This window comes from Hemitrygon akajei, chromosome 5, assembly GCF_048418815.1.
Source record: "Hemitrygon akajei chromosome 5, sHemAka1.3, whole genome shotgun sequence".
Classification (NCBI taxonomy): Eukaryota; Metazoa; Chordata; class Chondrichthyes; order Myliobatiformes; family Dasyatidae; genus Hemitrygon; species Hemitrygon akajei.
The window spans coordinates 128028375-128042337 of record NC_133128.1 but is presented as its reverse complement, the minus strand read 5'-3'; the positions used below and the strand labels follow the sequence as shown (position 1 = coordinate 128042337).

At 43.0% G+C, this 13963-nt stretch overlaps 1 protein-coding gene across 7 annotated transcripts in view; it reads left to right on the top strand.

Moving 5' to 3' along the window:
* Positions 1-13963, top strand: part of LOC140728164 (receptor tyrosine-protein kinase erbB-4-like) — a 943636-nt gene that overhangs the window by 459683 nt on the left and 469990 nt on the right. The gene's annotated exons all lie outside the window — the stretch shown is intronic.

Genomic DNA, 13963 nt, shown 5'->3' with positions numbered 1-13963 from the left:
TCAGATTGCCACCGAGTAATCTAATCAATTTCTGCAAATGTATTTCTGTAAGTATCCTGACTGGTTGCATCATGACCTGGTATGGCAATTCCAACGCACAGGAATATCAGAAGCTGCAGAGAGCAGTGGTCACTGGCATGTCACACTCCACCATCAGTAGTATCACATGAGGTGCTGTCTCAGGAAAGCAACATCTATCATCAAAGAACCTTACCATCTGAGCCAAGTCATCTTCTCATGGCTACCAATATTGCAGGAGGCTGAAGTCCCACACCACTAGGTTCAAGAACAGCTGCCTTCCTACAACCATTTGGTTCTTGAACCAACCTGCACAACCCTAATCACTACCTCAGAATGGAAGACCACTTTACACTACGATGGACTTTGTTTTTATTCTAATTGTGTTCTTCTTGCTATCATTGTGTATAAAGCAGGATAAATTTATGATTTTCTTCTGAATGTTGTGCGTCTGATGCTGTTGTAAGTTAGTCATCACACCTGTGCACAAGTGTGCATAAATTGCACTTGTGCTCTAACAATAAGCTCCACTTTGATGTTAGCTTTAATACAGCAAGGAAAGAGGCCCTTTGGCCCGAGTCATCAATACTGACCCTGGTATCGACCAAGCTAGTCCCATTTGCCAGCATATGGCCCATATCCCTCTAAACCACTCCTCATTAGGTACTTAAGTAAATGTCTTTTAACATTACCTGGTGTCAAATTGCATAAAGAGGTGTAACTGCAGTTGAGCTCTTTAGTAATCTCACCATTACCCTTAAATGGATGGTTTCCAAAGAAATATGGCAACATATATTAGGAAAACGCTTCAGCATTCTCTAGCTAATGAATTAATTTTTATTTTTTATTTGATTTTATTGAGATACTCTGCAGATTAGATCCTTACGGCGCTTCGAGCTGTGCAGCCCAGCAAACCCCCGAATTTAGTCCTAGCCTAATCATGGTACAACTTACATTACCCAATTAACTTACCAACCAGCAGGCCATTGAATTGTGGGAGAAAACAGGAGCACCTACAGGTAACCCATATGGCCACAGGGAGAAAGTACAAACTCCGTAGTGGTGGTATGAATTTTGTAGCCTCTGCTGTAAAGTAAGGAATTAGAATAGATACCCCATGCATTGTATTTACTGCAAATGTTGGGTTCAAGCACTGGGATAAAAATGTACATGCACCCAGTATTGCAAACCATGGCCTCCCATTCAACAGGAACATCTTTAAAAGACAGTGCTTCAAGAAGGCGACATCCATCATTAAAGTCCCTCACCATCCAGGACATGTTCTCTTCTCATTACCACAATCAGGGAGGAGGTATAGGAGCTTGAAGACCCTCACTCAATGTTTTAGGAGCAGCTTCTTCTCCTCTGCCATCAGATTTCTGAATAGTCCATGAACCCATGAATACTACCTCACTATTTTTCTCTCTTTTTCCGCTATTTATTTATACCTATTCATATTATAATTATAGTAATTGTTACGTATTGCTTTGTACTGCTGTTGTAAAACAACAAACTTCACGCCACATGTCAGTGATAATAAACCTGCTTTGATTGCTCCCAACTCCTTGGGGCATAAGGGAAAGCGGAGGGAGATGTTTGACAAGTCTTGTTCACCCAGCCTAGCACGAGCCAATCTGACAACGAAAATAAGAAAAAAATGCTCATGTCAGAAATGTGGAATAAAAGCAGAAAATGCAGGAAACACTCAGCAGTTAAGGTGGCAAAGGTTGCATTTCGGGTCAGCCCGGGTCATCACTACACTCTGGACTGCCACTCAAGTGCACAAGTGGAGGCTCCGGCTTCAGTCTGTCCCATCTTATCCCACTCTCCCTTCACTGCCCAAGCCCCTTACAATCCTACCAGTGTGTTTTCAGTCACCTGTTCAATCTGCACACATTTTAATGTCTCCTCCACTCTAATTCCCCTTTTTTGCCCATTCCGCTTATCCTTCACCACGTCATCCAGACTATTCGTCATCTCCCGGTCACTTTTATTACTCTTTTTTACATCTTATTACTCTTTCCATCAATGAGGGGCTCTGTTAGATGCACCTTTTGTGGATGAGAGTTTCACCTTCCAAACACCTCTGTGAAGTTACAATTCAGCTACTTTGAGATCTTCCTGAGATAGTTCTTGCCTTGTGACTATTGTTTTGTGAGCAAAATGTTGGCAGAACTCAGCAGGTCTTGAAGAGTCAATGAAAATGATTAAACAGTCAATGTTTCGGGCTGAGATCCTTTATCAGGACCATTATTTTCTGTCCTGTTTACAGTCTAACAGTCTGGATGGATTCTGGGACATTCAGCGTTCATCCCTGCAAAAGTTTAGGGCATCACCATGTCATTGATGTCCAAGTGACAAATGCTACATCCATTCCTGGCCCTGACCCGAAATCCAGCAGTCACAGCTGTACCAGTAACTCAGGGCTGGAAGGGCACCGATCCATTTTCGGTGGGCTGCCATCATCATGAGAAGTCGTTTGTTGGGTAGGCAATGTCAGGTTTAAAAAAAGGTCAGGGCCTTTGGCAGCTGAAATCATAACAATCTGTTAAGCACTCAGCAGGAGCCAATGAAAAGAAGTGAGGAGTAAGTGGAGTGGACAGTGTTAACGTGGCCAGGCTTTGGCTCAACAGGCTTAGGCAGGAAAATGCAATGGGAAGTCAGCGGTAAAACAAGGGTAGGCAGGATGATAGATAAGGTTGTGTAATGCTCCTAGTGCATAATGTGGGATTGCAGGATAACTAATGGTCTCCCTGATGACCACATCTGCAGGAAGGGCGCCTCCTGACTGACAAGGTCATGGAACTGCAGCTGGAGCTGGGTGTACTGGTGGGCTGAAAACCTCATAGATGAGACAGGTACTGTGGTGGTCACACCCAGGGTGCAGAATTCAGATAGTAGATGGGTGACTACCAGGAAAATTATGGGGAGTAAGCAGTTAGTGCAGGGTTCCCCGGTGGCTATTCCCCTCAGCAACAAGTACACCCCTTTGGATATTGCTGGAGGGGTCGGGGGATGACCTATCAGGGCACACCTGCAGCAGCCAGGCCAGTGGCACTGTGGATAGATCTGAGGCTCAGCAGGAAACAGCCACGTAAGGCATAGTGATAGTGACAGGAGACCCATTAGTTAGGGGAACAGACAGCAGATTCTGTGCCTACAAAAGGAAAGTCAGGATGATGTGTTGCCTCCCAGGTGCTAGGATCCAGGATGCCTCAGAGTGGCTGCAGAATATTCCCAAGAGGTGGGTGAGCAGCCAGAGGTTGTGGTGCACATTGGCACTAATAACATAGAAAGGGGGTATAGGTCCTGTGTAGTGAGTATTGGGAGTTAGGGAAGAGGTTGAAGGGTAGGACCTTCAAGATAATCATCTCTGGATTATTTCCAGTACCACATGCTAGTCAGGGCAGGAAAAGGATGATAGTATAGATGAATGAGTGGAGGTGGTGGGGGGTGGGTTTGCAGGGGGCAGGGTTTCAGATTTCTAGATGATTAGGAACTCTTCTGAGAAAGGTATGATCTGAACAAAAAGGATGATTTGCACCTGAACCCAAGGGTGGGGGGCAATATCCTTATGGGGAGCTTTACTAGAGCTGTTGTGGAGGGTTTAAAGTAATTTGGCATAGGATGGTTACTGGAATGGGTTAAAGATGGGGCAGTTGGTATGCAAGTCAATGAGGGTGTAGTGAGTGTGAGGAAGGACATGTAGATGATGGCAAAATTGCAATCAGTGTGATGAGTTGGAATGTAACATGGGGGCAAAATCAAAAAGGGCAATGGACACAGGACTGAATGTTTTATATTTGAAAGGATGCAGTATATGGAATAAGGTAGATGATCTTACAGCGCAATTCGAGATTTACAGCTGTGATATTGTGGGCATCACTGAGTCATGGCTGAAAGAAGATCATAGTTGGGAGCTTAGCGTTGTATTGAAAGGACATACAGGTAGGCAGAACAGGTGGGGTAGGTCTGTTGGTAAAAAATGAAATCAAATCCTTAGAAAGAGGTGACATAGGATTGGAAGATGTGGAATCCTGTTGGTAGAGTTAAGAAACTGCAAGGGTAAAAAGTCCCTTTATATACAAACCTCAAGCAGTCGCCAGGATGTGGGGTTTATATTACATTGGGAGATAGAAAAAGCACGTAAAAAAAGCAATGTTATGATATTCATGGGGAATTTCAATATGCAGGTAGATTGGGAAAATCGGGTTAGTGCTGGATCCCAAGAGAGGGAATCTGCAGAATGCCATGAGATGGCTTTTCAAAGCAACTTGTGGTTGAGCCCACTAGGGGAAAGGCAATTTTAGATCGGGTGTAATGTAATGAATCAGATTTGATTAAGAAGCTTAAGGCAAAGGAGCCCTTTGGAGACAGTCATCATAATTTAATAGAATTCACCCTGTAACTTGAGAGGGAAGAGACAACGTCAAATGTATCAGTGTCAGTGTCAGTAGGGAATTATAGAACTATAAGAGAGGAGCTGGCTGAAGTTGATTGGAAATGGGCGTTCTTAGGGATGACAGCAGAGCAGAAATGGCTGGAATTTCTGGGGCAATTCAGAAGGTGCAGGTATAGATATATACACTTTTCTCACTGCTGCCACCAGGTGGAAGGTACAGGAGCCTCAGGATTCACAGCACCAGGTTCAAGAACAGTTACTACCCCTCAACCATAAGGCTCTTGAACAAAAGGGGATAACGACACTCATTTAAGGGCACTATTATATTGTTACCTCATGCTCTTTATTTATTGCTATGTATTTATTATCTGCATTTGCACAGTTTGTTTACAGTTTACAGATGCTGTTTACAGTTACTGTTCAAAAGATTTGCTGAGTATGCCTGCAGAAAAAAAATCTCAGGGTTGTATGTGCTGACATGTATGTACTCTGATAATAAATTTTACTTTGAACTTTGAACAAAGATGAAGAAATATTCTAAAGGGAGGATGAGGTAACTGTGGCTGATAAAGTAAGTAAAAGGCAGCATAAAACAAAAGAGAAGGCATATAATGTATCAAGAATTAGTGGGAGGTTAGAGGACTGGGGAACTTTTAAAAATCAACACAGAGCAATCAAAAAGTCATATGGAGGGAGCAGATGAAATATGATGGTAAGCTAACCAATATATAAAAAAGATACCATTTTTTCAGATACATAAAGAGTAAAAGAGAGGCAAGAGCAGGTAATGGACTGCTGGAGAGGTACTGATGGGGAACAAAGAAATGGCAGACAAACTTAATAAGTATTTTGCATCTGTCTTCACTGCAGAAGACACTAGCAGTATGCCAGAAACTTGAGAGTGTTAAGGGCAGAATTGGATGTAGTTGTTATTACTACAGAGAAGGTGCTTGGGAAGCTGAAAGGTAGTTAATCAGAATCAGGTTTATCATCACTGGCATATGTCATGATATTTGTTAACTTTACGGCAGCAATACAATGAAGTACATGATAAATAAATATAGAAAAAAGAACTGAATTATGTTAAGTGTGTGTATATATATATGTATGTGTGTGTGTGTGTGTGTGTGTGTGTGCGCGTGCGTCTATATATATATATATATATCTATTAAATAGTTAGGTTAAAATAATTAGTGGACCTCGACTAGATGGACTACAGCTTCTGAAAGAGGTGGCTGAAAACACTGTGGAGGCACTCGTAATGATCTTTCAAAAATCATTAGATTATGGAATGGTTCCAAAGGACTGGAAAATTGAAAATGTCACTCCACTCTTTCAGAAGGGAGGGAGGCAGAAGAAAGGAAATTATAGGCTAGTTAGCTTGACACCAGTGGTTGGGAGGATTTTGGAATCTATTATTAAGGATCAGGTTTTGGGGTACTTGGAGGCACATGATAACGTAGTGCTAAGTCAGCATGGCTTCCTTAAGGGGGAATCTAGCTGACAAGTCTGTTAAAATTCTTTGAGGAAATAGCAAGCAGGAGGGACAAAGGAGAGTCAGTGGATGTTCCCTATCTGGATTTTCAGAAGGCCTTTGACAAGTGCCACACACAAGGCTGCTTAATAAGGTAAGAGTGCACTCTTAGGTAGAAAATTGGTTAATTGGCAGGAAACAAAGAGTGGGAATAAAGGGAGCCTATTTTGATTCACTGCCAGTGACTAGTGGTGTTCCAGTGGAGTCGGTAATGGGACCGCTTCTTTTCATGTTATATGTTAACAATTTGGAATGCAGAATTGATGGCTTTGTAGCCAAGTTTGCAAATGACACAAAGGTAGGTGTAAGGACAGGTCTGTTGAGGAAGCAGGGGGTGTGCAGAAAGACTTAGACAGACTGGAACACTGGGCAAAAGACATGGTAGATGGAATCTCGTGTAGGAGTGTGTATGGTCATGCACTTTGGTCGAAAGAATAAAAACGTAGACTATTTTCTAAAGGAGAAGAAAATTCAAAAATCAGAGATGCAAAGGGCCTTGGGGGTCCTTGTGCAGGATTCCCTAAAGGAAATTCATAAGAACGATTGTGGGAGTGAACAGTTTAACGTACGAGGAGTGTTTGACTCTGAGTCTGTATCTCACTGGGCTTTAAAAGAATCTCATTGAAACCTATTGAATAAATCTGTGGACTTAAGACTGCGTGGCTAAGCACAGCTCCAATGTCCTATTCAAGTGTGCTGATGACACCACTGTTGGAGGCTGAATCAAAGCTGGTGACAAATCAGCATTTAGGAGGGAGATTGAAAATCTGGCTGAGTGATACCACAATTACAACGTTTTACTCGATGTCAGCAAGACCAAAGAGCTGATTACTGTCTTCAGGAGGAGGAAACCAGAGGTCCATGAACCAGTTCTCACTGAAGGGTGAGAGGCGGAGAGGGTCAGCAAATTTATTTCAGAGGACTTGTCCAGGGCCCAGCATGTAAATGCAGTTATGAAGAAAGCATGGCAGCGCCTTGAGCCCTTTAGGAGTTTGTGAAGGTTTGGCATGACATCTGAAACTTTCACAAACTTCTATAAATGTGTAGTGGAGCGTTTATTGACTGGCTGCATCACAGCCTAGCACACCGGTTGAACACCCAAGTTGGTGCGGTCTTTTATTGATTCTGTTGTGGTTATTGTTCTGTTGTAGATTTATTGAGTATCCCTGCAAGAAAATGAATCTCAGGATTGTATATGGCGACATATATGTACTTTGACATTAAATTTACTTTGAACTTCGATCTTTGAACATTGAAGGCTTAGATAGAGTAAATGTGGAGAGGATTTTCCGATAGTGGGAGAGTGCAGGATCAAAATGCACAGACTCATAATAGAGGGACATCCATTTAGAACAGAGATGAGAAATTTCTATAGCCGGTGGGTGGGGAAACTGGAAATCATTGCCACAAATGGCCAAGATATTGAGTATATTTAAAGCAGAAGTTGGTAGTTTCTTGATTAGTCATGGCAGCAAAGGTTACACGGAGAAGACAGAAGAATGGGGTTGAGAGGGATAATAAATCAGCCATGATGGAATAGCAGAGCAGACTTAATGGGCTGAATGGACTATTGCTGCTCCTATGTCTTACGGGTCCAAGTATTCACCCCAATGGAACATAATTCTGAAGTATCTGTCAGCGGCCTTGCTATTTGACCCCAAGGTGTTGCTTGACTGCAGTATAGACAAGGGGGTCCCAAGCAATCACACATAAATTCATAGAACATTGTAGCCATCAAGCAGAGGAAAGATTGCTTCAGCATGGAATATTGCCATTCGCCACTTTCCCTAAATATCTGAATTAATCCCTTGCTGCAGATAAGGTAGGAGATTGTTTGGCCACCGACAACAAAGTCCTATAGGGTATCAAAAAGTCTGTTTTCCAAATTGTGTGGTAAAGGAAATGCACCTGGAGGATATGAGGTTTTTCAATGGTGTGGTGGAACCTTTCGGAAGGCACCTCAACACAGTTACCCAGCAAATGCCCTGAGGCTTTCCGAGGGCATTGGTTAAATTATTTCAAATTTCTTTGTATTTACTGTTTCTGGCCTTTGAGTGGACCTAGCACTTTGACGAGGATCCACCTGGAAGGTTGGTCAAGGAAGTATTGGTCAACCGCCTACAGGAATTATGTCAATGAGATTGAAAGCGTGCGGAGAAAACTTACAAGGATGCTGCCAGGACTTGAACCTGAGTTATAGGAAAAGGTTGAATAGATGGGCACTTTTTCCATTGAGTGTAGGAGAATGAGGGGAGATTTGTTAGAGGCATGCAAAATTTTGAGCAGTATAGATAGGGTAAAAGCAATCAGGCTTTTTCCATTGAGGATGGGTGAGACTAGAACTAGAGGTCATGGGCTAAGCATGAAAGATGAAATGCTTAAGGGGAACATAAAGAGGAATTTCTTCACTCAGAGGGTGGTGAGAGTGTGGAACAAGCTGCCAACTGAAGTGATGGATGCAGGTTGGATTTCAACACTGAAGAGAAATTTGAATAGGTACATCAATGGGAGGGGTATAGAGGGCTATGTTCCGAGTGCCGGTTGATGGGAGTAGGCAGATTAATAATTTGGCATGGACTAGATGGGCCAAAGAGCCTGTTTCTGTGCTGTAGTATTCTAAGACTCTATGACACAAGAGGAGGAAAGCTTTGTAGTGACTCTTTCATATAGTTGGGTGCAGGCAGTGTTTCATTTGCCACATTGGCTGCTGGCCAAGGGAACCCACACACTAAAGCCAGTGAAGTCTACTTGACAGACAGTGATGTAACTTAACTCCGGGTATCCAGTAGTTGATTAACTAAAGTAAGAACAGACTTTGTCTTCATTCCTACATGATTTTTACTGGAGATTATAGTGTTCAAAAGTTCACAGCTCTAAATTCATCCAGTTCAGACTGTTAATCTGTTCTACCTACTCTACGATGCTGAGATGGGGTGTCTGAATGTCAAACACATTCTACTCAGCCACCGTCTTCCACTGATCACTGGCTCTACTTCTGATCTGCAAATCCTGTTACCCAGTGGTCGTAGTGCTTGCACTTGCCCCCTGGTTTTTGCACCCCTCTCTGCAGCGGCATAGTGCAAGCCACGTGTCAGAATAGGGCAGGCTGTCTTTGTAACTCTCAACAGGTACTCGGACAGGTACATGGATAGAAAAGGTTTCAGCCGGCCATACACAAGCAAGTGGGATGAGCTCAGATGGTCAGCATGGACCAGATGGGCCGATGGGCCTGTTACCTCACTCTATGATTCCATGACTCTCTAAAAGGACCTGTAAAGTAACTGCAACCCCTTCGATTCTGACACCTTTCAAGCGTATTCAATGATGGGGGGACGGGGGGCAACAATTAAGCCTCAGGTGCTGAACTGCACAAACCCTGTCCACCAGCATTCTGCCCCATAACAGTCCACCATTAATATCTATTAATCTAAGTAATTTAAATACATTTTGGAAAAAAATTGAAGACCATCCTAGAATGCTTAAAAATACCTGAAAATATTAAACTTAAACCCTCTTTCCACAGGGTTGTCAACTCCATTCATTGAAAGAGGTGACTGTTTACGCATTAAGAAACAGAGTCAGGCAGCTTTTGTGGAGGTAGAAACAAAGGTCAGTATTTTAGAAGAGGGTGCTAGCTGACCTGCAGAGTTTTTTTAAATTTTGTATTTTTGATTCTGCTGCAGTCAAGTCACTCTTCTAAGATCTCCATGTCACTGTCAAGCATTTATTGCCCATCCCTAATGGCCCTTGAGAATGTGGTGATCTTGAACGGCTGTTGTCCGGTGAAGGTGTCTCCACAGTGCTATTGGGAAGGGAGTTCCAGCATTAACTCACAGAAACGATGAAGGAACTGTGATTTATTTTCAAGTCTTGGAAGGGAAACTGCGGGAAATGGTGTTCCCCCATGTGCCTTGGTGGACTTTAATGGTCCTGTTTACATGCGTTTTGCCATTGTTATAATAATTTCCAGTGATCTAACACCACACAACATATCTTTGTCAACATGAACAAGGCAAACACTCCATTGAAACAGCACCCTTGATTGCACATTAAGATTACACATAATATAAACGGAATGATAACTTATTCGACTGCAGGAGGGGTTATGGGTTTGTTTCCAAGGTGGCATCTGTCAGCTCAGCATGCCTTTGGCCACAGCAGAGTAGGAGAAACTCCACCATTTGATGCACCCTGTTAATTGAACCGCACTGCATTAAAGCAGATCTGAAAATAATATAAACACTGGTTAATTTTTACCTTCCCTACTCCAGCTCATTTTATGATACATCTTCCCATGAGAGCCAGGACTTAATTATGTTTTCCTCCACTCTACCCAGATTCACTTCTCAACACACAGCAGGCTGATTAAAGCACAATAAATATTTCTCTTGTGAAAGGTGTACTTAGTTACGCAACCACAGTCTGACCTTAGGCTACCAGGTAAGCTAATGACTCAGGCATGAAGTTGAACCAGGCCGAGATCCAGACACCCGTTTGCACCTTGACACCCCAACACAGACAGACAGATATTTAAGTTTTTTTTTGTCTAAGCAGACTGTCGATCTTACCCAGGTTGTTAGAATTGAATCAAACAACACACAGATTAATTGAAGTAAGTGGGCGTATTTAAGAAACTGGGTCACAGAGAAAATGGAACAGAGGCAAATTTATAGTCATTACAACATAGATCAAGGCCATTTGGCCCCTCTGAGCCATGTGGCTCTCTGAACAATCCCAGAGGTTTGCCTCTCTCCATCTATGTACTCTTTTATATATTCTCTTTGTCTATTTTCTCCCCCATGCATAAAATCATGAGGGATATAGATAGAATAGATGTACACAGTCTTTTTCCCAGTGTCAGAGACTCAAGAACCAGAGGGCATAGTTCTAAGATGTGACTGAAGAGATCTAATCGGAACCTGAGGGGCAACTTCTTCACCTAGGGGGTGGTCATTGTATGGAATGAGCTGCCAGAGGAAGTAGTTGAGGTAGGTATGTTAACAACATTTAAAAGACACTGGAACGGGTATATGAATAGGAAAGGTTTAGAGCTGGGGTTCCCAACCCTTTTTATGCCAGATACCCTTACCATGAAGCGACGGGTCCATGGACCCCAGGTTGGGAACCCCTGGGATGGAGGGTTATGGGCTAAATGCAGGCGAGTAAGACTAGCTTAAATGGGCATCTTGGTTGCCATGGACGAATCGGACTGAAAGGCCTGTTTCTATGCTGTATGTCTCTGTAAATCTATGACTTAATTCCCATCAATCCCCTGCCAACTCTCTTACCATCCTTCTCCACACTAGGAGCAATTAACAGAAGCCAATTAACTTCCTAACCCACACCACTTTGGGGGAGATTGAAGGAAGCCTGAACCACTGGAGGAAACCCGTGCACTCAGAGAGAAGGTACAAGCTCCACACAGGTGGCACCCAAGGTCAGGGTGGAACTTGAGCCCCTGGAGCTGCAGGGCCCTATTGCTAGCTGCTGTGTCACTATGCCATTATCCATAAGATGTGTTGACCAGGAAGGGTTTTCTTGCACTTTTGTGTCTAATCCTATTTAATTGTAACTGTGCTGCAAGCTCTGTTTAATTCTGGACAGGACATTTCCCTTTCTAGAATGACACACTCAAAATGGTGGAGGAACTCAGCAGGTCAGACATCAGCTATGGAGGGGAATAAAGAGTCGACATCTCAGGCTGAGACACTTCATTAGGACTCCCTTTCTTCTAATTTTTCCACCACACTGCTCCAAACCAGCAGCATTCTACGGAGAACTTCCACCTGTCAATCATAATATGCAATTCAAGGCTTCAAAGTACCCAGTGCTTTCACTTAAGGTTTGATTTCTGCCTGTTTCACATGTAAGTTGAATGAAGAGTTAAAATTGGCATGTCGCAAAGGTAATGATACAGTTGTCATGGGGGATTTCAACATGCAGGTAGACTGGGAGAATCAGAATGGTACTCGACCCCAAGAAAGGGAATTTGTGGAGTGCCTCCGAGATGGATTCTTAGAACAGCTTGTACTGGAGCCTACCAGGGAGAAGGCAATTCGAATTTTAGTGTTGTACAATGAACCGGATTTGATCAGGGACCTCGAGGTAAAGGAACCATTAGGAGGTAGTGACCATAATATGATATGTTTCAACCTACAATTTGAGAAGGAGAAGGGAAAATCGGATGTGTCAGTATTACAGTTGAACAAAGGGAACTATGGAGCTATGAGGGAGGAGCTGGCCAAAGTTCAGTGGAACAATACCCTAGCAGGGAAGACAATGGAACAAAAATGGCAGGTATTTCTGGGAATAATGCAGAAGGTGCAGGATTGGTTCATTCCAAAGAGGAAGAAAGATCCTAAGGGGAGTAAGGGGTGGCCGTGGCTGACAAGGGAAGTAAAGGGCAGTATAAAAATAAAAGAGAAGAAGTATTACATAGCAAAGATGAGCGGGAAACCGGAGGACTGGGAAGCTTTTAAAGAGCAACAGAAGATAACAAAAAAGGCAATATGCCAAGAAAAAATGAGGTGCAAAGGTAAACTAGCCAAGAATATAAAGGAGGATAGTAAAAGCTTCTTTAGGTATGTGAATAGCAAAAAAATAGTTAAGACCAAAATTGGGCCATTGAAGACAGAAACGGGTGAATTTATTATGGGGAACAAGGAAATGGCAGATGAGTTGAACAGGTACTTTGGATCTGTCTTCACTAGGGAAGACACAAACAATCTCCCAGATGTAATAGTGGCCAAAGGAACTAGGGTAAAGGATGAACTGAAGGAAATTTATATTAGGCAAGAAACAGTGTTGGATAGACTGTTGAGTCTGAAGGCTGATAAGTCCCCGGGACCTGATTGTCTGCATCCCAGGGTACTTAAAGAGGTGGCTCTAGAAATCATGGACACATTGGTAATCATTTTCCAATGTTCTATAGATTCAGGAACAGTTCCTGCTGATTGGAGGGTGGCTAATGTTGTCTCACTTTTCAAGAAAGGAGGGAGAGAGAAAACAGGGAATTATAGACCGGTTAGCCTGACTTCAGTGGTGGGAAAGACACTGGAGTCAATTATAAAAGAGGAAATTACGACACATTTGGATAGCAGTAGAAGGATCAGGCCGAGTCAGCTTGGATTTATGAAGGGAAAATCATGCTTGACTAATCTTCTGGAGTTTTTTGAGGATGTAACTATGAAAATGGACAAGGGAGAGCCAGTGGATGTAGTGTACCTGGACTTCCAGAAAGCTTTTGATAAAGTTCCACATAGGAGATTAGTGGGCAAAATTAGGGCACATGGTATTGGGGGCAAAGTACTGACATCGATTGAAAATTGGCTGGCTGACAGGAAACAAAGAGTAGCGATTAACGGGTCCCTTTCGGAATGGCAGGCTGTGACCAGTGGGGTACCGCAAGGTTCGGTGCTGGGACCACAGCTGTTTACAATATACATTAATGATTTAGATGAAGGGATTAAAAGTAACATTAGCAAATTTGCTGATGACACAAAGCTTGGTGGCAGTGTGAAATGTCAGGAGGATGTTATGAGAATGCAGGGTGACTTGGACAGGTTGGGTGAGTGGGCAAATGTATGGCAGATGCAGTTTAATGTGGATAAATGTGAGGTTATCCACTTTGGTGGCAAGAACAGGAAGGCAGGTTACTATCTAAATGGAGTCAAGTTAGGAAAAGGGGAAGTACAACGAGATCTAGGTGTTCTTGTACATCAGTCAATGAAAGCAAGCATGCAGGTACAGCAGGCGGTGAAGAAAGCTAATGGCATGCTGGCTTTTATAACAAGAGGAATTGAGTATAGGAGTAAAGAGGTCCTTCTGCAGCTGTACAGGGCCCTGGTGAGACCACACCTGGAGTATTGTGTGCAGTTTTGGTCTCCAAATTTGAGGAAGGACATTCTTGCTATTGAGGGGGTGCAGCATAGGTTCACATGGTTAATTCCCGGAATGGCGGGACTGTCATATGTTGAAAGATTGGAGCGACTGGGCTTGTATGCACTGGA